This window comes from Haliotis rubra, unplaced genomic scaffold, assembly GCF_003918875.1.
Source record: "Haliotis rubra isolate DU_JTF1 unplaced genomic scaffold, ASM391887v1 Scf889, whole genome shotgun sequence".
In the NCBI taxonomy this organism is placed as follows: Eukaryota; Metazoa; Mollusca; class Gastropoda; order Lepetellida; family Haliotidae; genus Haliotis; species Haliotis rubra.
In genome coordinates this window covers 103262-127214 of record NW_025767622.1, presented here as the reverse complement: position 1 = coordinate 127214, position 23953 = coordinate 103262, and the positions used below count along the sequence as shown (strand labels likewise).

The 23953-nt window shown below is 42.3% G+C and overlaps 1 protein-coding gene across 1 annotated transcript in view; it reads right to left on the bottom strand.

The window, feature by feature from the left end:
- LOC124263534 (cell death abnormality protein 1-like) overlaps positions 1-17609 on the bottom strand; it is a 215522-nt gene extending 197913 nt beyond the window's left edge. The window contains exon 1 of the mRNA XM_046698197.1: positions 17568-17609. The gene's annotated coding sequence lies outside the window, so the exon portion shown is untranslated. The remainder of the gene's footprint in view (positions 1-17567) is intronic.
- Between the last annotated feature and the right edge of the window lie 6344 nt (positions 17610-23953).

Below are 23953 nucleotides of genomic sequence, written 5' to 3'. Positions count from 1 at the left end.
ATCATTATTTTACAAAATGGTTCATCATATGACACCAGTTTATTTAACTGATCTACTGCCCGAAAAAGTATCACAGTTAAGTGACCATAGATTAAGAAACAGTAATAACATCCAAACTATAAGATGTCGTAATGATTTGTATAGCAACTCGTTTTTACCAGATACAATACGACAATGGAATGATTTGCCTGAGAATATGTACGATATTGAAACCATAGGCCAATTCAAAAATGCATTCCAATCATCAAAACCACCCAATTTTAATATATTCGATAAAAACTTAGGTACACGTTTCTGCCAAATTATCCACTCACGCCTCAGACTTGGGTGCAGTAATTTGAAAGCGCACATGCTTGAACGGCACATTTCAGTTGATCCATTCTGTTCCTGTGGTCACCCCTATGAGGATACTTTACATTACTTCTTTACTTGTCCTAATTATTCTAACATCAGACATCTCATGTATTTTTACGAACATGGATATAATTTAAATTCTGTCCTAAATGGTAATCCAAACAAAAATGTACTTGTAAATTCTTTCATACTACAATCTGTCCCTACTTTTATAATAAAATCGCATAGGTTTGATAAATGATTAATAATGTTTAATACGCAGGTTGCTTGCTTTCCTATCATGTTGCATATTATTTAATATTTGTTTTATTCATGTATCAATGAAATGGAGAGGTATTCAAATAAGCCATTACGGATTGTTTACCAATCCTAGTTCAATTTATATTGAATAAAATATGTTTACACTAACACTGGTCTTGGGACAACTGCCACATGAACACTGGTCTTGAGACAACTGTCACTTGAACACTGCTCTTGGGACAACTGACACATGAACACTGCTCTTGGGACAACTGACACATGAACAGTAGTCTTGGGACAACTGTCACATGAACATTAGCCTTGGGACAAATGACACATGAACACTGGTCTTGAGAAAACTGTCACATGAACAGTAGTCTTGGGACAACTACCACATGAACTGTTATATAAACACTAGTCTTGGGACAACTATCACATGAGCACTAGTCTTGGGACAACTATCACATGAGCACTAGTCTTGGGACAACTGTCACATGAACACTAGTCTTGGGACAACTGTCACATGAACACTGGATTTGGGACAACTGTCACATGAAGACTGGTCTTTGGACAACTGCCAGATCAACACTAGTCTTGGAACAGCTCTCACATGAACACTGGTCTTGGGACAACTGCCACATGAACACTAGCGTTGGGACAACTGTCACATGAACACAAGTCTTGGGACAACTGTGACGTGAACGATGGTCTTGGGACAACTGCCACATGAACACAAGTCTTTGGACAATTGCCACATGAACACTAGTGTTGGGACAACTGTCACATGAACACTGGACTTGGGACAAATGTCACATGAAGACTGGTCTTTAGACAACTGTGACATGAACAGTAGTTTTGGGACAGCTGTCACATGAACATTAGACTTGGGACAATTGACACATGAACACTGGTCTTACGACAACTGCCACATGAACAGAATTCTTGGGACAACTACCATATGAACTGTCATATAAACACTGGTCTTGGGACAACTATTACATGAGCACCAGTCTTGGGACAACTGCCACATGAACATTAGTCTTGGGACAACTGACGCCTGAAGATGAGCCTTGGGACAATTGACACATGAACACTAGTCTTTGGACAAATGCCACATGAACACTGGTCTTGGGATAACTGTGACATGAACACTGGTCTTGGGACAACTGCCACATGAACACTACTCTTTGGACAACTGCCACATGAACACTAGTTTAGGGACAACTTTCACATGAACATTAGCCTTCGGACATTGACACATGAACACTGGTCTTGGGACAACTGCCACATGAACACTACTCTTTGGACAACTGCCACATGAACATTAGTCTTGGAAGAACTGACGCCTGAACATGAGCCTTGGGAGAATGGACACATGAACACTAGTCTTTGGACAAATGCCACATGAAAAGAAGTCTTGGAACAGATGTCACATGAACACTGGTCTTGGGACAACTGTCACATGAACACTGGTCTTGAGACAACTGTCACATGAACACTGGTCTTGGGGTAACTGCAAACTGAACACTAGTCTTGGGGTAACTGCAAACTGAACACTAGTCTTGGGGTAACTGCAAACTGAACACTAGTCTTGGGACAACTGCCACCTGAACACTGGTCTTTGGACAACTGCCACATGAACACTAGTCTTGGCAGAACTGCAACATGAGCACTGGTCTTGGGACAACTGCCACATGAACAGTAGCGTTGGGACAACTTTCACATGAACACCAGTCTTTGGAGAACTGCCACATGAACACTAGTGTCGGGACAACTGTCACATGAAAACTGGTATTGAGACAACTGTCACATGAACACTCGTCTTGGGACAGATGTCACATGAACACTGGTCTTGGGAAAACTGCCACATGAACACTAGTTTAGGGACAACGGCCCATTCAACTCTGTTCTTAGGACAACTGTGACGTGAACACTAGTCTTGGGACACCTGTCACATGAACACTAGTCTTTGGACAACTGCCACATGAACACTAGTGTCGGGACAACCGTCACATGAACACTGCTCTTGAGACAACTGTGACATGAACTATAGTTTAGGGAGAACGGCCACATGAACACCAGTCTTTGGATAACGGTCACATGAACATCAGTCTTAGGACAACTGCCAGATGAACACTGGCCTTGAGACAATTGTCACATGAACACTCGTCTTGGGACAACTGTGACATGAACACTGGTCTTGGGACAACTGCCACCTAGACACTGGTCTTGAGACAACTGCCACATGAACGCTAGTTTAGGGACAACTGCCACATGAACGCTAGTTTAGGGACAACTGCCACATGAACGCTAGTTTAGGGACAACTGCCACATGAACGCTAGTTTAGGGACAACTGCCACATGAACGCTAGTTTAGGGACAACTGCCACATGAACATTAGTTTTGGAACAACTGACTCCTGAACATGAGTCTTGGGACAATTGACACATGAACACTGGTCTTGGGACAACTGCCACCTAGACACTGGTCTTGAGACAACTGCCACATGAACGCTAGTTTAGGGACAACTGCCACATGAACGCTAGTTTAGGGACAACTGCCACATGAACGCTAGTTTAGGGACAACTGCCACATGAACGCTAGTTTAGGGACAACTGCCACATGAACGCTAGTTTAGGGACAACTGCCACATGAACATTAGTTTTGGAACAACTGACTCCTGAACATGAGTCTTGAGACAAATGTCACATGAACACTGGTCTTGGGACAACTGCCACCTAGACACTGGTCTTGAGACAACTGCCACATGAACGCTAGTTTAGGGACAACTGCCACATGAACGCTAGTTTAGGGACAACTGCCACATGAACATTAGTTTTGGAACAACTGACTCCTGAACATGAGTCTTGAGACAAATGTCACATGAGCAATAATCTTGGGACAACTGTCGTATTACAACTAGTCTTGGGACAACTATCACATTAACGTTAATCTTGGGGCAACAGTCATGTGAACACTGGTGTTTGGACAACTGTCGTATTACCACTAGTATTGGCACAACTATCACATTAACGTTAGTCTTGGGACAACTGCCACGTGAACACTAGTTTAGGGACAACGGCCACATGAACGCTACTCTTGGGACAACTGACGTCTGAACACTGGTCTTGGGAAAACTGCCACATGAGCACTGGTCTTGAGACAACTGCCACATGAACACTAGTCTTGGGACAACAGTCACATGAACAGTAGTCTTGGGACAACTGCCACATGAACACTAGTTTAGGGATAACGGCCACATGAACGTTAGTCTTGGGACAACTCTCATATGAACACTGGTCTTGGGACAACTGTCACAACAACACTTGTCTTGAGACAACTGTGACATATACAGTAGTCTTGGGGTAACTGCGAACTGAACACTAGTCTTGGGACAACTCTCACATGAACACTAGTCTTGTGACAACTGCCACCTGAACAGTAGTCTTGGGACAAATGTCATATAAACACTGGTCTTGGGACAACTGTCACATGAACCCTAGTCTTGGGACAACTATCACATGAGCACTAGTCTTTGGACAACTATCACATGAGCACTGGTCTTGGGACAACTGACACATGAGCACTGGTCTTGGGACAACTGCCACCTGAACAGTAGTCTTGGGCCTTGAGGCCACTGCATCATTTGCACTTGTCCGTGGGAAACTGCGGCATGAAAACTACTCCCAGGACTTCTTTGATTTGCAATCTAGAAGTTGATGAGATGAAGAATGAGGACAAATTTTATGGATAACAGATTCTTTACTTTGTATAGGCGACGTTTCGACATAGATGTCAACAAACTAAGGTCAACAAACTAAGTAGCTTAGATGAGAAGTACCTCCACTCCAACACCACTTGCTTGACAACGACATTAGAATCCATGTCGAAACGTCACCTATACATAATTAAGAAGTTGCATGTCCATAAAAATTGTCCTCATTATTTACTCTCAGGACAACTGCCACATGGACATTATGTTTATGGCCTCTGTCACATGAACACTTGTCTTACCATAACTGCATCATGGACACTAGTGCTGGGACCACTTCCACAGTAAAACTAGTCGTTGGGCAAAGACCGGGATTGAGGCAACTAATACATGAAAATAGTCAGGGTACACCTACCTCATGAAAAGTAACATGTTGACAACTGACAATTGAACATTAGTCCACAGTCCACTGTGTAAGCAAAAGCGATGTTATGAGGCCATGAGTCGAAAGAGTAGAAAGTGATTCATATGCTTGTGATAGAATACTTTGATTCGAGGATCCCATGGCAAATCTGATCTCTATTACTGATTGTTGGTATGCTTCATCATGTAGAGTAAAATGGGAAACATTGATAATCTTAATCAATATATAAACGTGGGACCTAATTAAGCACCCCATGTTTTAGAGCAGTGATGAACACAGAAAAGTTTCAGAACTTGCATACTTCCAGAAGGGCAGTCATGTCTGATTATCTTATGGAAGATTGAATAATTGACTACAGACAAATAAACAAAGCAAAGGCAATATGCTATTTTGTATGATCTGTGCGTGCTAAATGCCAACACGGTTGATTTCATGGAAAGGAGTTAACTGAACAAGTACTGTCCTGGCACGGCAAGTTGAGATAGTGTCTCGTTGTCTGTATAGGCCACATTGAATCTAAGGTGGTGTTTGACATCAGTATCTCGTCTATCCACCACGTGCCTCGACGACAGCCTCCACCCTTGTATGGCACCGGTGAGCCTGTGGATACGTTCCCTAGTCTATCACAGCCACCCCGTATGCAATGCTGTCTCCAATAAACTCACATTTTGTATAGAAGGGACCCTTGCCTACAGACGACGCCCAAGAAAGGCCAGGAGCTGATCGATGGGGTTCACATCAGGGCTCCTGGTCGGACAAAGGAGAGACTCAGTAGCATTATTCCGCAGAATTCTCCCACGGCACGGAACGATGTGGCCTAGTGTAGTCGTCCATGAATATGGGGCGGGTAGCTAATGGCTGGTTAGCAAAAATTATCAAGGATGTTCGTGATGTAGCGCTGGCCGTTGAGATTTCCGCGCAGTCACCAGTGTCAACTTTCAGTCATGAGAGATGCATCACCAGCCCATAACTGAGGATCCACCGGTGGGAACAGTAGGATGAATGTTCATAGGTAACGGTGTTATTGTAGCTGCAAACTCTCAGGCGAACATTCTTAACAAGAACCAGGTATTTGCTGTCTTCTGACCAATGGATCCGTCTCCTGGTCTGACGATTCCAGCGTCAGATGTTGCCTTTGATGTTCATGAGTCAGAACTGGAAGCCTGATGACGCTTCGAGGCCTCAAGCCAGGTGCGTTGAGACGGTTCCGTATAGTCTTAGATGACAAACGTCTGATGGGCACCCAGATTTGCTCGTGGCAAAGGGTTCACGACTCATGTAACGGGCCAGGTTGCGATTTTCCGCTTTGTGGTCTTCCTGGGTTGCTATGGCCTTTGTCGATCATTGACAGCGCATGTTTGTTGTAAGGCTGATCTAAGTTTGATAAATCTACAGATGACAGAGTGACAGTAACCAAGCTGCCCTTGAATGACATGCCAGCTGCATGCTTACCCGATATCTGCCATCTCAGTCCCAATGAAAGTCTACTCCTCGCCAGGTTAACGTGTAGGGATTGAAGGATGGTATATATTCGCAATTTATATACCCATCTGCCAGGCAGATATGCTGCTTTTCATGATATGCATTCACATTTTGGCAAACAGTTTCACACTGAAACATTGTTTTCTTTACCTGAAATGTACTACTAAACAATGGCGTCATTGACACATCATCATCATCATCATCATCATCATCATATTTGATAGATGACATATGTTAAGTGGTGCTTAATTAAGCTCCATGTGTATACATTGTATCTAGCATACTCACTGATTTTACGATAGCTTGGAGAGCATCCTGGAGGGTAACAGGTCTGTGTACAGTTAGGCTCACTTCCTTCCTCGCTGCAATCCTTCACACAGCCACCAGTGGTCTGATCACATGTTCGGTTGGCGCAGTTCTCAGGACAAGGTTCACAGGCTGACCCGAAATGATGAAGTTCACAGCCTTCAGCACAGGAACCTGCTGCATTGCATCTTTGATGACGACATCCAGGATTACACGGAGAGGAACACCTCGGGCCGAACCAGCCATCCACACAGCCATGGAGACACGTGGCGCTGTGTTTGTGACATTCACCTGTACAGCTGTCTGACGTCACAGCAGGAAGACACTTGTGGGCTGACTTGGGGCGGCATGTTTTACTGCAAGTCTCGGCACAGAAGTCCCCGTAGAAGCCAGGAACACATTCACAGTCAGACTCACAGGATCCTGCACAGTTCTCACACGTCACCTCACAGTTGACTCCATAATGTGTTTGGTCACACTCATCACATACTCCTGTCATCCTGTTGCAGGTTCTGCAGTTACTGGGACACGTCTTACATCCTGATCCGTACCTGGAATCTCGACATCCGGCAAAACAAGCATCACCCAGCTGACAGTACCCCCCGTCACACCCACCTGAACACAGTGTACAGCTGATCACGTGACTGTCACATGGTCTGTTACAACTTGTGCCTTGGTATCCTGGTACACAGCCATGAGTACACGTGTATGAACCTTTACCCGGAACTATTTTACACATATTGTATCTGCACGTGCTGCTGCATTCCGACTGGCACTTGAGTCCATAAAAGCCTTTGTCACAATCCTGCAAACAATCGCCCTTGACGTCACAGTCAGAACAATGCTGTCCCTCCTTACATCCAGCTCCTGTCAAGTAAAAACATGTGGTTTTAGTTTGATAATGTGTCTTAAAAAATCATAACTGAGTTCGTATTGTCAAAATACAATATTTAATTGCTTCCCCTCTTTTCTCACGTTGACACATGTATTTATGACACCAGGTGTTCGTGTTAAGGATAAACATATACTACCAGTAGCACTCGCAGTTCACACCAAAACTAGCGGTGGGTGGCCTAGTGGTTAAAGCGCACGCCCGTCACGCCGAAGACCCGAGTTCGATTCCCCACATGGGTTTGGGTTGACATTGCTGGAATATTGCTGAAAACTATACCCACTCACTCACTCACTCACTCACTCACGCACTCACTCACTAACTCACTCACTCACTCACTCACCCACTCACACCAAAACTAAGTATTTACATCCTGATGCCACACAGCAGTACGTTAGCGGAACTGCCCCACGGGCAACAAAGGTTTCTCCTACCTTGTGTGGGATCAGCCATACAGATCAGCACTATGATGACTAACAATGCCATTGTTACCTGAAAACGAAATATAAACTCATAACTGTAAATGACAAATATTGAACACCTACGTATACATATACCTATATATGGCCTACTCATAAATGTAAAAAAACACTCATTATGACAAATATACGTGTATATACCTATATATGGCCGGTATGTATCGAGCCAGGAGAATTAACAGGCAAAAGCGAGGTCGAAATAAAACACCTACATTAACTTTATCCCCGGGCCGTCTTGTTGTGTAGTGCACAAACGCCGCCCCACGTCTGTCGCCTGATCGTTGTTTTAATAACTTTATATATTCTGATTCATGTTTACGTTTTCAGTTTCGTCTACCTGCTGTTGGCGACAACCACGGCGTGTGTGGGGCCTGGTAACCTTGTTCAACGCTGCAGGTTGTGTGACAGTCAAGAACTGACATCAACAGACAGTGTGTTCGGATATATACGTTAAAAATCACTGAAAATCGTGGCCTCTTTATTTATTCTCAACCTGTCAATAAACAGTAGCACATTAGTGCAGTTCATTCAGTTATTTTAGTTACACAAACAGTTGATTCCAGTGACTTGAAGCATGAATATGGAGTCATTATACGAGAAAAGAATTGTTCATATTTCACTAAACGTTCTAGAGTCGGATAACAGTGACGCAACTAAGGAGGCAAAACTGAGCACTTTGTACTAAAGTCAGATAAACTTCCCCCGGATCCTGAAATAAGAGTTTTCTCCAGCTGCATGATCTGTCGTTGATAGTCACAGACACGTTGCTCACTATGGCTTTATTGTTAAATCATGTATATAAAATGTTAAGTAAAACTACAGTGCTTCCATAGGCGCCATTTGCCGTGCATATGCCCCTTTTCTGCTTCAGCTCCTAGTTTGCAACCGATATTAACTGTTTAGCAATTCAACCTTTCATTGAGACAAAATTTGGTTCTGATTGAAGCAACCATTTGATAGAATCATACACGAGACAGCAAGTGGAGTTATTTCTTATATATTGCCATCCTCACAGACGCATGTTTGTCGTATGAGGCGGCGAACAGTAGCGGTGACCAGGCTCCCCGACTTGGTTCTTGCATGTTGCTATTGTTATAACACGGCACATAGCCCGACATTAGCGATATTGTGATACAGCCATTAACGAATAAGTTATAACAGCCATTGCGATATAGCAATATTACTCAGTTGCCATGCGTGAACTTACTGAAAACGGGTTCGTTTACTGATGTAGTGGTACGTATGTGAGATAAACGCACTGATTTATACATTTTACACGTCTTGATCATGCTCGTTGTTTGCTTATATATGTTTGAATTGATATTCGGTGTGTGTGTGTGTGTGTGTGTGTGTCTGTGTGTGTCTCTCTCTGTGTGTGTGTGTGTGTGTGTGTTGTGTGCGTGCGTGTGCAATTAGACCATTTGCACAATTACGTCTTTCACGTTTTAAAAAATGCACGAATGAAGTTTTCGGACAGCTGCGTTGTTATCAGACCAGGTTGCGTTTTCGCAAATGTCCAGGGGTGGTGGGGAGGTGGTGGAGGTGTGTGTGTGTGTGTGTGTGTGTGTGTGTGTGTGTGTGTGTGTGTGTGTGTGTGTGTGTGTGTGTGTGTTTGTGTGTTTGTGTGTGTGTGTGTGTGTGTGTGTGTGCTCGCGTGCGTTACTGCATGTTTGGCCTGTGCAAATCGGTATTTATCCCGCAATCATGCACGTGCATTTGGATCACGTTCTGAAAAATGCACGATTCGTGTGACATTTTCGGACAGCTGCGATGTTATAGGACCAGGTTGCGATTTCGCGAATGTTTTATGTTTGGGTTCAAAACTGTTCAGTCGCTTTTATTTGTATACAATTTCTTTAAAAGTGATAACTTTCTTCTTAGGGATCTGGCACCTTATACACTCACTGACCAGCTTCCCAAACCATATTTGATCATGAAACGTAAATGGTCATTGTTCTTTGTTCAGCTGATCATAATGAGAAAGGTAAAATCCGCGACGGAATGCATTCTTTATGATGGACGTGGCACCTATCTGCATCAGCTACAGGTACATACTCGGCCTTGGACTTGTCTACTTCTGTTCCATCACTCCTTAAAGAATTTTCTTAGTCAGTTCATGACGATTCACTTCTTTACTTCCTGCTATATTGGCAGCGATCATTTGGACCTCGACAACTTCTTTACACCATGTACAATGCATAGTTGCCAAAAGCTAGGAAAATCAGGAAAAGGGTAATTTTCCCTCTTCGTGGCATGAGGCTACCATCATTCCTGTACCAAAACCAGGGCCTGATCACACGAATACTTCTAAATACCGTCCAATTGCTTCATTAAATTGCATCTGTAAAACCATGGAACGAATAACGAAAATGATCAACAAGCAGCTTGTCTGGTATCTGGAATCGTATGGTCTGATAATTCAGTCTGGTTTCAGATATCAGAAGAGCATCATTGATCATCTCATGAGATAAGAGGTATTAGTACGCAATGGTATTCAAAACAAACCGAAAAATGAGTCTCATTAACTAATTCAGAGAATGACCTACTTTTCAGCTGATCCAAATTTCTCATTTGAAAGTGAAAAGAGACACCACAAACAACTATGGTTACACTGAATTCAAATTCCTTGCTTCATACAAAAAGCTATTTACAAATTAATCTTACATTTAAAGTTTAATCAAATCGTATTTCTGTATTTTATGTCGAGGTTTAGACAGCATGTTGTTAACTAAGACGTTACAGCCTGCCCCTGTTTGAAGAGGTCTTACAATAATTCACAATTCATCTGGCTCACTGATTACACCTGTTATGTGTCCATTTGCGTTTAGGAAGTGTATATTTTGAACGTAAAATGTGACTGATATAATATTAAGACCGTACCAGACGCAAAGTTTCCTCTTGTCACAGCGTCGACTGAGCACGTTGCACGACGTGTTTGCAATGATTAGAAGGAGCGTAGTCTTGCAATATACAAGTGATTAGATACACCTATGTCACCTAATGTATTGTTGTGCTATATTTAGATATGATGTGCTGAATAAAGGAATTGTTCAATATTGAATCATCTTTTTTTTCTACCCTCATAGACATACCTATGTCTCGAATACATCGATAAGACGAATCTTTTACTTGGTCCCCAGCGATTCGACTCATCGGGATTTGACTGTATATCAAATAAGACTGATTAATATCATAGTTCCACCAGTTGGTTTTCGTAGCTTGCCCAGACTATGGTTGGTCACCTTCCGACTTAGTTTAATCGTATGGGTTACGAACGGGAACAATCCGAGTATTGGTCGATTCCCGACAGTCAACCTTTCTGTTATCCTCCGGTGACCACACCACACCAGAAAAATCGTCCGATTCCCTGGCAGTCTGGCAGGTGCCTGTTGGGTTACTGGTGGGTTGCCGGAAGATGTGCCAGAGATCCGTTACCAATGGGAGTGTGGACCACAGGTCGCCGATTTGTCCACGATGTGTCAACGGGGTCTTTCCGATGTCAAAAACATACCCGATGCCCACGGATGATCGGCAAAAGTGGATATTTGATCGAGGCATTTACGAGCATTCACTAACACCCATTTCATGTAGTTCTGTTGCTATTTCATGTTCTGTAATTGGTTTCATTTCAATTTCGCTTGGTTCTTCTCAGGGCGATATGACGGTGGCCCTAATCAACCACAATCCACATCTTAAGTACCACAGTGAAAAAAGAGAAAAGTACTTCTTTATCAAGTATTAAAAAAGCTTTGAAAGATGGAGAAATCAAATCAAGGTTATAGTTTCTTATTTTTTCAGAGCTTGCGTGGCAATACATATGTGAGGAAAACACAGAAGAAACTGATAAAGTTAGCATTATTATCACGGCTTGGGTCCAACAGTAGCTTAAAATTTTACAACCAAGCATCCGAGAGTCAATGTAAATATTATGCGGTTGCAATTCTTGGACCTCAAACAATAAACAAGGTATTTGGAGAAAGCAGCACATATTTTATTTTAGTAGAGTAAAACAATAAACTGTAAAATAACAGACAACGAATTCGTAAGTAATTACTTTGTAGTGATATATGAACTATATACATTTGAGCATTTGCGAAGTTATTTTGATTGGTAATCATGTACAGCTTCAGATAACAGCATAATAACACATTATAAACATTGGTATGAACACACAGTGCCGTAATGAAATTGGTCAGATATAACAAATGTTGTATTTGAGATTAGTCCATGAGGAATGCGAATCAACACATTCATTTGTGGGGCCAAATGGCTAGCGTCTTGCAAAGACACCCATAGTCTCCCTCAAACGTGGACGTCAGATGACTGGTCATCTAGATCCCGGACCTTATGCAGCCCTCTGACAGTGGCCTCTCATGGCCGAACGCTACGAATACACAACCTCTTACATTATTGACAAATGCAACATGTGTTATATTTGGGATAAAAGAGTGCAAAGTTTAGTATTTTGGGGTTGGGTCCCATCAGGGATATATTCGAATGAGGCACCTCATTACCAGCACACAAGGTCAGCAATCAGACCCACTGAGCCACCGTGGCTTCTACAAACTAGTTGTCTAGGCAACGGTAGTCAAGGCAACGGTAGTACAGACCTCGTACTTCTGGTAAGAGCAGGTTGGCAATTCTCCCATTTACATAGAGAACATGTTCAAATCTAAAAAATCAGCGTTCAACTATTATCCGATGCCATTCCTTGTTTCTGTGTTTTGCAGATGAAAAATGTTTGAGACAGGTGCACATAATCTATTCGGAAGGGGTTTCTTCGTGTTTATTTTTAAAACATATTCGGTATACAAATGGTTGAAATGGTTTTGTCACTTTTCTGTACCATCGTGTTAATGGTGTGGACAATGGGATGGCAATAACAGATGACCGATTTGATAAATGTATATACAAATTACACACAGAAATAACCACCATCATATGTTGTACTTCATCGTTGTTCTTATTGGAACCTGTACTAAAGGTACACAATTACTGGACCACCTTCACCCTCGTCGACATCGCAGTAATCATGTGAGGAGATCCTTGGTGCACCTAGCCGTATTTGGACACCATCTCGCTTGGCTTCTGTCATATCTCTGAAACACATCAACGACAGACCATGAACACCAAATCTGAAACATTTACAATACATATTATTAACTGAAGTAAATCATTTGAACATGAACGCCATTCTAGAAAATGGTGAGTAAATAAATTCTACGTATGTTTTAACGGAAGCAGTTACACGCAGCTGACCTGCACGTGGCTTTGCTGATGGTCATGATAATGATAGTCAAGCTACTGTGACGAAGTAGATTTACTACTTTGATTTGACGAAGGAAATGTACAAACATGTATCCACGCACAGCTAAAGACCGTAACCTGTGAAAGTGCCTACAATACATCTGCCATCAGTCGGAACGCCCTGCATATCTCGTATTGTCACTATTAACGCCCTGATAAGCACACACTTACCTTTGTATACATGGGCCTTTGTGAAAACAGACACAGCATACGGAACTTGCAACCAAGGCAAAAGGACTGCTGCACACAAAACCCATATCAGGGTGGCTGAACTCGAATGTGGCATGTCCAGCAGAGCTGACAAAACAAAACATACACATTAACACTAATCTGGGAACAACGAATCATTTCTCACCTTGCAGGGAATATCACGATTTGATCGTGATTATCAGTACATAGAAGAGACAAGCCCCTCTCCATAGCTACATAGTCACACCCAGTTATTGTAATATCACAAATCGTCCCTGCAGCAGACTTCATAGAAGTTTATACTAAGCTCCATGTCGTGCTATATTTAGTTGTATCTTTAAGGAAATAACCTTCTGAAAACATTTTCGGCGTCCCCCACCATGCATCCTGTTTCCATCTGTTACCACAGGGGCGGTGGGGTAGCCTAGTGGTTAACGCGTTCACCTCGTCACGCAGAAGACCCGGGTACTTTTCCCCAAAATGGGTACGATGTGTGAAGCCCATTTCCCGGTGTCGCCCGTCGTGATATTGCTGGGCTATTGCTAAAAGTTGCGTAAAACTAAACACACTCACTCACTTTTACCACAACAACACAAGGTTGGTGTGGGGCAACCACAAAGTAACACGAATTCGTCCATTGACACCCTTTTGTTTCTCAACATGATAATATAATATTATCTTGGTGGCATGTATTTTATCACTTCATCATGCTAACTATTGATCTGCATCTCTCTCTGGTTACAAGAAATGAGTATTATATTCAGTCATGGTGGGTATCCAGAAACATGTAAACAAATGCAGTTCCTCTATTGTAAATGTGTATGTCACAAAATTCTTCACTTTACCAGGATAGTTTAGAAGTGAAAATGTCACGCTTAGGATGACAATCTGATAGATGGCGTCATGACATCCTGGTGACCATTGTTGTTATTCATGTTTCGTGTATTCCTCTAAGATTGTAAGTAAAGTGTTACACAATTTCAATTTCCGTCTTTGTTTTAAGCAGAGTAACTATCATATCTATTCACCTATTCTATAGAAAATACTGTTAATTTATCAGCTGAAAGGTGCTGTTGATATTGCATTGCAATAAATTCAAATTCATCACAGTCCATCAAATGGAGAACGCGAAAAGTGACAGTCTCTGTAGTAGCGTGTATGGCCTCCTTGGTCTTGTACACAGGCCGCGCAACGTCGCCTCATTGAGTTCACTAGAGTGTGAAATAATGCCTGAGGCAAGTGGTTCCACTCGAACACCAATCTCTGTTCCAACTGTGCAAGTGTGTGTCTACCTGCAGCAATCCTACGCCCAAGTTCGTCCCACACATGTTCCATGGGGCCATACCCGGGGAAATAGAGGGCCATGGAAGAACGTTAATGTTGTCCTCAGACAGATAATCCATCGTCACCCTTGCTGTGTGCGTTGTTCTAATGAAAATACTGTAATGGAGGATATACAGCAAACACAACAGCAGTTACACGTTACCGGTAACATGAAGCTGGGACCTGTTGTTGTAAATGAACGCTCCCCAGACCATCACACTTCCACCATCCCATCTGTTTCACTGTCTGACACAACAATCAGCGTAACGCTCATTACGCCAAACACGTAAACGGCCGTCAACATGTGAAATATGGTATCGTGACTCGTCTGAAAAGACAACTTGACGCCACTGCACACGTTGCAAACGTTGATGTTGTTGGGGCACTGTAATGTCAATGACGGCGTTGACGTGTCAAAATTAGCCCCACATATGGCCGTCGACAGTGGACTCCAGCAGCCCCTAATCGTATCGCTGTACACTGCTCCCCTTGACCCATGAACTAAGGCTGCTGCTACTGTTGCTGCTTGAGTTTGGTTACTTAGTTGAGTGACCCTGATGTCACTCCTGACCGTCCGGTACGGGGATGATCATCAACAGCCCCGGTTTGCTGATGACGTCGGGCATGTTGTGTAATGGTGAAACGATGACAGCCCAATTGTCTAGCTATAGCGGTTGCAGAGCTACCTCCTTTCAACTTTCCAATGGCCATTCCTCTCTGATCAGTCGTATAGTCTAGGCATTGCATGTTGGGCGTGTACACCTCCTAGCGTCAATATTGAACTCTTTTTGGCACAAACCTTTATAAGGGATACCTCAGAGTGAAATACATGCCTTCGATCCAGAACTGCTAATGCACGTGCTAACATTACGTACGATGGTTGTGTTTGTGTGAACGTTTCGTGTGGACGTTAAACTACATGGCATCATCTCATCTGGAATCATTACGTCATTTTAATCTTTTCGAAACTTGCGTTTATTGTGTTGTTCAGTATATATCTTCAGAGGTTCCGCAAAATTTGCCAAAAATAAAAGCAAGTGTCATCTGGAGATGTCAGAGTAACATGTTGGACTTTCACGTTCATGCTGACTTTCTCATTACGCCTAAAATTTGGGGTAACATTTCAACATAAACATGTGCTCTCCATGTGGAAATATTCAGTCGACTGTGAGTTTAGCACAGACACCTTTTGAATATGAAAAAGGTTTAGTCACATTTTTCAAAGAATAAGTATTTATTGTTCAAGAATAACTCACTCGCGTTACGATGGTCTGTAGAGCATCCTGGAGTGGAGCAGGTCTGTGTACAGTTAGGCTCACTTCCTTCCTCGCTGCAATCCTTCACACAGCCACCAGTAGTCTGATCACATGTTCGGTTGGCGCAGTTCTCAGGACAAGGTTCACAGGCTGACCCGAAATGATGAAGTTCACAGCCTTCAGCACAGGAACCTGCTGCATTGCATCTTTGATGACGACATCCAGGATTACACGGAGAGGAACACCTCGGTCCGAACCAGCCATCCACACAGCCATGGAGACACGTGGCGCTGTGTTTGTGACATTCACCTGTACAGCTGTCTGACGTCACAGCAGGAAGACACTTGTGGGCTGACTTGGGGCGGCATGTTTTACTGCAAGTCTCGGCACAGAAGTCCCCGTAGAAGCCAGGAACACATTCACAGTCAGACTCACAGGATCCTGCACAGTTCTCACACGTCACCTCACAGTTGACTCCATAATGTGTTTGGTCACACTCATCACATACTCCTGTCATCCTGTTGCAGGTTCTGCAGTTACTGGGACACGTCTTACATCCTGATCCGTACCTGGAATCTCGACATCCGGCAAAACAAGCATCACCCAGCTGACAGTACCCCCCGTCACACCCACCTGAACACAGTGTACAGCTGATCACGTGACTGTCACATGGTCTGTTACAACTTGTGCCTTGGTATCCTGGTACACAGCCATGAGTACACGTGTATGAACCTTTACCCGGAACTATTTTACACATATTGTATCTGCACGTGCTGCTGCATTCCGACTGGCACTTGAGTCCATAAAAGCCTTTGTCACAATCCTGCAAACAATCGCCCTTGACGTCACAGTCAGAACAATGCTGTCCCTCCTTACATCCAGCTCCTGTCAAGTAAAAACATGTGGTTTTAGTTTGATAATGTGTCTTAAAAAATCATAACTGAGTTCGTATTGTCAAAATACAATATTTAATTGCTTCCCCTCTTTTCTCACGTTGACACATGTATTTATGACACCAGGTGTTCGTGTTAAGGATAAACATATACTACCAGTAGCACTCGCAGTTCACACCAAAACTAGCGGTGGGGTGGCCTAGTGGTTAAAGCGCACGCCCGTCACGCCGAAGACCCGAGTTCGATTCCCCACATGGGTTTGGGTTGACATTGCTGGAATATTGCTGAAAACTATACCCACTCACTCACTCACTCACTCACTCACGCACTCACTCACTAACTCACTCACTCACTCACTCACCCACTCACACCAAAACTAAGTATTTACATCCTGATGCCACACAGCAGTACGTTAGCGGAACTGCCCCACGGGCAACAAAGGTTTCTCCTACCTTGTGTGGGATCAGCCATACAGATCAGCACTATGATGACTAACAATGCCATTGTTACCTGAAAACGAAATATAAACTCATAACTGTAAATGACAAATATTGAACACCTACGTATACATATACCTATATATGGCCTACTCATAAATGTAAAAAAACACTCATTATGACAAATATACGTGTATATACCTATATATGGCCGGTATGTATCGAGCCAGGAGAATTAACAGGCAAAAGCGAGGTCGAAATAAAAACACCTACATTAACTTTATCCCCGGGCCGTCTTGCTGTGTAGTGCACAAACGCCGCTCCACGTCTGTCGCCTGATCGTTGTTTTAATAACTTTATATATTCTGATTCATGTTTACGTTTTCAGTTTCGTCTACCTGCTGTTGGCGACAACCACGGCGTGTGTGGGGCCTGGTAACCTTGTTCAACGCTGCAGGTTGTGTGACAGTCAAGAACTGACATCAACAGACAGTGTGTTCGGATATATACGTTAAAAATCACTGAAAATCGTGGCCTCTTTATTTATTCTCAACCTGTCAATAAACAGTAGCACATTAGTGCAGTTCATTCAGTTATTTTAGTTACACAAAACAGTTGATTCCAGTGACTTGAAGCATGAATATGGAGTCATTATACGAGAAAAGAATTGTTCATATTTCACTAAACGTTCTAGAGTCGGATAACAGTGACGCAACTAAGGAGGCAAAACTGAGCACTTTGTACTAAAGTCAGATAAACTTCCCCCGGATCCTGAAATAAGAGTTTTCTCCAGCTGCATGATCTGTCGTTGATAGTCACAGACACGTTGCTCACTATGGCTTTATTGTTAAATCATGTATATAAAATGTTAAGTAAAACTACAGTGCTTCCATAGGCGCCATTTGCCGTGCATATGCCCCTTTTCTGCTTCAGCTCCTAGTTTGCAACCGATATTAACTGTTTAGCAATTCAACCTTTCATTGAGACAAAATTTGGTTCTGATTGAAGCAACTATTTGATAGAATCATACACGAGACAGCAAGTGGAGTTATTTCTTATATATTGCCATCCTCACAGACGCATGTTTGTCGTATGAGGCGGCGAACAGTAGCGGTGACCAGGCTCCCCGACTTGGTTCTTGCATGTTGCTATTGTTATAACACGGCACATAGCCCGACATTAGCGATATTGTGATACAGCCATTAACGAATAAGTTATAACAGCCATTGCGATATAGCAATATTACTCAGTTGCCATGCGTGAACTTACTGAAAACGGGTTCGTTTACTGATGTAGTGGTACGTATGTGAGATAAACGCACTGATTTATACATTTTACACGTCTTGATCATGCTCGTTGTTTGCTTATATATGTTTGAATTGATATTCGGTGTGTGTGTGTGTGTGTGTGTGTGTCTGTGTGTGTGTCTCTCTGTGTGTGTGTGTGTGTGTGTGTGTGCGTGCGTGTGCAATTAGACCATTTGCACAATTACGTCTTTCACGTTTTAAAAAATGCACGAATGAAGTTTTCGGACAGCTGCGTTGTTATCAGACCAGGTTGCGTTTTCGCAAATGTCCAGGGGTGGTGGGGAGGTGGTGGAGGTGTGTGTGTGTGTGTGTGTGTGTGTGTGTGTGTGTGTGTGTGTGTGTGTGTGTGTGTGTGTGTGTGTGTGTGTGTGTGTGTGTGTGTGCTCGCGTGCGTTACTGCATGTTTGGCCTGTGCAAATCGGTATTTATCCCGCAATCATGCACGTGCATTTGGATCACGTTCTGAAAAATGCACGATTCGTGTGACATTTTCGGACAGCTGCGATGTTATAGGACCAGGTTGCGATTTCGCGAATGTTTTATGTTTGGGTTCAAAACTGTTCAGTCGCTTTTATTTGTATACAATTTCTTTAAAAGTGATAACTTTCTTCTTAGGATCTGGCACCTTATACACTCACTGACCAGCTTCCCAAACCATATTTGATCATGAAACGTAAATGGTCATTGTTCTTTGTTCAGCTGATCATAATGAGAAAGGTAAAATCCGCGACGGAATGCATTCTTTATGATGGACGTGGCACCTATCTGCATCAGCTACAGGTACATACTCGGCCTTGGACTTGTCTACTTCTGTTCCATCACTCCTTAAAGAATTTTCTTAGTCAGTTCATGACGATTCACTTCTTTACTTCCTGCTATATTGGCAGCGATCATTTGGACCTCGACAACTTCTTTACACCATGTACAATGCATAGTTGCCAAAAGCTAGGAAAATCAGGAAAAGGGTAATTTTCCCTCTTCGTGGCATGAGGCTACCATCATTCCTGTACCAAAACCAGGGCCTGATCACACGAATACTTCTAAATACCGTCCAATTGCTTCATTAAATTGCATCTGTAAAACCAAGGAACGAATAACGAAAATGATCAACAAGCAGCTTGTCTGGTATCTGGAATCGTATGGTCTGATAATTCAGTCTGGTTTCAGATATCAGAAGAGCATCATTGATCATCTCATGAGATAAGAGGTATTAGTACGCAATGGTATTCAAAACAAACCGAAAAATGAGTCTCATTAACTAATTCAGAGAATGACCTACTTTTCAGCTGATCCAAATTTCTCATTTGAAAGTGAAAAGAGACACCACAAACAACTATGGTTACACTGAATTCAAATTCCTTGCTTCATACAAAAAGCTATTTACAAATTAATCTTACATTTAAAGTTTAATCAAATCGTATTTCTGTATTTTATGTCGAGGTTTAGACAGCATGTTGTTAACTAAGACGTTACAGCCTGCCCCTGTTTGAAGAGGTCTTACAATAATTCACAATTCATCTGGCTCACTGATTACACCTGTTATGTGTCCATTTGCGTTTAGGAAGTGTATATTTTGAACGTAAAATGTGACTGATATAATATTAAGACCGTACCAGACGCAAAGTTTCCTCTTGTCACAGCGTCGACTGAGCACGTTGCACGCGACGTGTTTGCAATGATTAGAAGGAGCGTAGTCTTGCAATATACAAGTGATTAGATACACCTATGTCACCTAATGTATTGTTGTGCTATATTTAGATATGATGTGCTGAATAAAGGAATTGTTCAATATTGAATCATCTTTTTTTTCTACCCTCATAGACATACCTATGTTCGAATACATCGATAAGACGAATCTTTACTTGGTCCCCAGCGATTCGACTCATCGGGATTTGACTGTATATCAAATAAGACTGATTAATATCATAGTTCCACCAGTTGGTTTTCGTAGCTTGCCCAGACTATGGTTGGTCACCTTCCGACTTAGTTTAATCGTATGGGTTACGAACGGGAACAATCCGAGTATTGGTCGATTCCCGACAGTCAACCTTTCTGTTATCCTCCGGTGACCACACCACACCAGAAAAATCGTCCGATTCCCTGGCAGTCTGGCAGGTGCCTGTTGGGTTACTGGTGGGTTGCCGGAAGATGTGCCAGAGATCCGTTACCAATGGGAGTGTGGACTTTCACAGGTCGCCGATTTGTCCACGATGTGTCAACGGGGTCTTTCCGATGTCAAAAACATACCCGATGCCCACGGATGATCGGCAAAAGTGGATATTTGATCGAGGCATTTACGAGCATTCACTAACACCCATTTCATGTAGTTCTGTTGCTATTTCATGTTCTGTAATTGGTTTCATTTCAATTTCGCTTGGTTCTTCTCAGGGCGATATGACGGTGGCCCTAATCAACCACAATCCACATCTTAAGTACCACAGTGAAAAAAGAGAAAAGTACTTCTTTATCAAGTATTAAAAAAGCTTTGAAAGATGGAGAAATCAAATCAAGGTTATAGTTTCTTATTTTTCAGAGCTTGCGTGGCAATACATATGTGAGGAAAACACAGAAGAAACTGATAAAGTTAGCATTATTATCACGGCTTGGGTCCAACAGTAGCTTAAAATTTTACAACCAAGCATCCGAGAGTCAATGTAAATATTATGCGGTTGCAATTCTTGGACCTCAAACAATAAACAAGGTATTTTGAGAAAGCAGCACATATTTTATTTTAGTAGAGTAAAACAATAAACTGTAAAATAACAGACAACGAATTCGTAAGTAATTACTTTGTAGTGATATATGAACTATATACATTTGAGCATTTGCGAAGTTATTTTGATTGGTAATCATGTACAGCTTCAGATAACAGCATAATAACACATTATAAACATTGGTATGAACACACAGTGCCGTAATGAAATTGGTCAGATATAACAAATGTTGTATTTGAGATTAGTCCATGAGGAATGCGAATCAACACATTCATTTGTGGGGCCAAATGGCTAGCGTCTTGCAAAGACACCCATAGTCTCCCTCAAACGTGGACGTCAGATGACTGGTCATCTAGATCCCGGACCTTATGCAGCCCTCTGACAGTGGCCTCTCATGGCCGAACGCTACGAATACACAACCTCTTACATTATTGACAAATGCAACATGTGTTATATTTGGGATAAAGAGTGCAAAGTTTAGTATTTTGGGGTTGGGTCCCATCAGGGATATATTCGAATGAGGCACCTCATTACCAGCACATAAGGTCAGCAATCAGACCCACTGAGCCACCGTGGCTTCTACAAACTAGTTGTCTAGGCAACGGTAGTACAGACCTCGTACTTCTGGTAAGAGCAGGTTGGCAATTCTCCCATTTACATAGAGAACATGTTCAAATCTAAAAAATCAGCGTTCAACTATTATCCGATGCCATTCCTTGTTTCTGTGTTTTGCAGATGAAAAATGTTTGAGACAGGTGCACATAATCTATTCGGAAGGGGTTTCTTCGTGTTTATTTTTAAAACATATTCGGTATACAAATGGTTGAAATGGTTTTGTCACTTTTCTGTACCATCGTGTTAATGGTGTGGACAATGGGATGGCAATAACAGATGACCGATTTGATAAATGTATATACAAATTACACACAGAAATAACCACCATCATATGTTGTACTTCATCGTTGTTCTTATTGGAACCTGTACTAAAGGTACACAATTACTGGACCACCTTCACCCTCGTCGACATCGCAGTAATCATGTGAGGAGATCCTTGGTGCACCTAGCCGTATTTGGACACCATCTCGCTTGGCTTCTGTCATATCTCTGAAACACATCAACGACAGACCATGAACACCAAATCTGAAACATTTACAATACATATTATTAACTGAAGTAAATCATTTGAACATGAACGCCATTCTAGAAAATGGTGAGTAAATAAATTCTACGTATGTTTTAACGGAAGCAGTTACACGCAGCTGACCTGCACGTGGCTTTGCTGATGGTCATGATAATGATAGTCAAGCTACTGTGACGAAGTAGATTTACTACTTTGATTTGACGAAGGAAATGTACAAACATGTATCCACGCACAGCTAAAGACCGTAACCTGTGAAAGTGCCTACAATACATCTGCCATCAGTCGGAACGCCCTGCATATCTCGTATTGTCACTATTAACGCCCTGATAAGCACACACTTACCTTTGTATACATGGGCCTTTGTGAAAACAGACACAGCATACGGAACTTGCAACCAAGGCAAAAAGGACTGCTGCACACAAAACCCATATCAGGGTGGCTGAACTCGAATGTGGCATGTCCAGCAGAGCTGACAAAACAAAACATACACATTAACACTAATCTGGGAACAACGAATCATTTCTCACCTTGCAGGGAATATCACGATTTGATCGTGATTATCAGTACATAGAAGAGACAAGCCCCTCTCCATAGCTACATAGTCACACCCAGTTATTGTAATATCACAAATCGTCCCTGCAGCAGACTTCATAGAAGTTTATACTAAGCTCCATGTCGTGCTATATTTAGTTGTATCTTTAAGGAAATAACCTTCTGAAAACATTTTCGGCGTCCCCCACCATGCATCCTGTTTCCATCTGTTACCACAGGGCGGTGGGGTAGCCTATGGTTAACGCTGCTCACCTCGTCACGCCGAAGACCCGGGTACTTTTCCCCAAAATGGGTACGATGTGTGAAGCCCATTTCCGGTGTCGCCCGTCGTGATATTGCTGGGCTATTGCTAAAAGTTGCGTAAAACTAAACACACTCACTCACTTTTACCACAACAACACAAGGTTGGTGTGGGGCAACCACAAAGTAACACGAATTCGTCCATTGACACCCTTTTGTTTCTCAACATGATAATATAATATTATCTTGGTGGCATGTATTTTATCACTTCATCATGCTAACTATTGATCTGCATCTCTCTGGTTACAAGAAATGAGTATTATATTCAGTCATGGTGGGTATCCAGAAACATGTAAACAAATGCAGTTCCTCTATTGTAAATGTGTATGTCACAAAATTCTTCACTTTACCAGGATAGTTTAGAAGTGAAAATGTCACGCTTAGGATGACAATCTGATAGATGGCGTCATGACATCCTGGTGACCATTGTTGTTATTCATGTTTCGTGTATTCCTCTAAGATTGTAAGTAAAGTGTTACACAATTTCAATTTCCGTCTTTGTTTTAAGCAGAGTAACTATCATATCTATTCACCTATTCTATAGAAAATACTGTTAATTTATCAGCTGAAAGGTGCTGTTGATATTGCATTGCAATAAATTCAAATTCATCACAGTCCATCAAATGGAGAACGCGAAAAGTGACA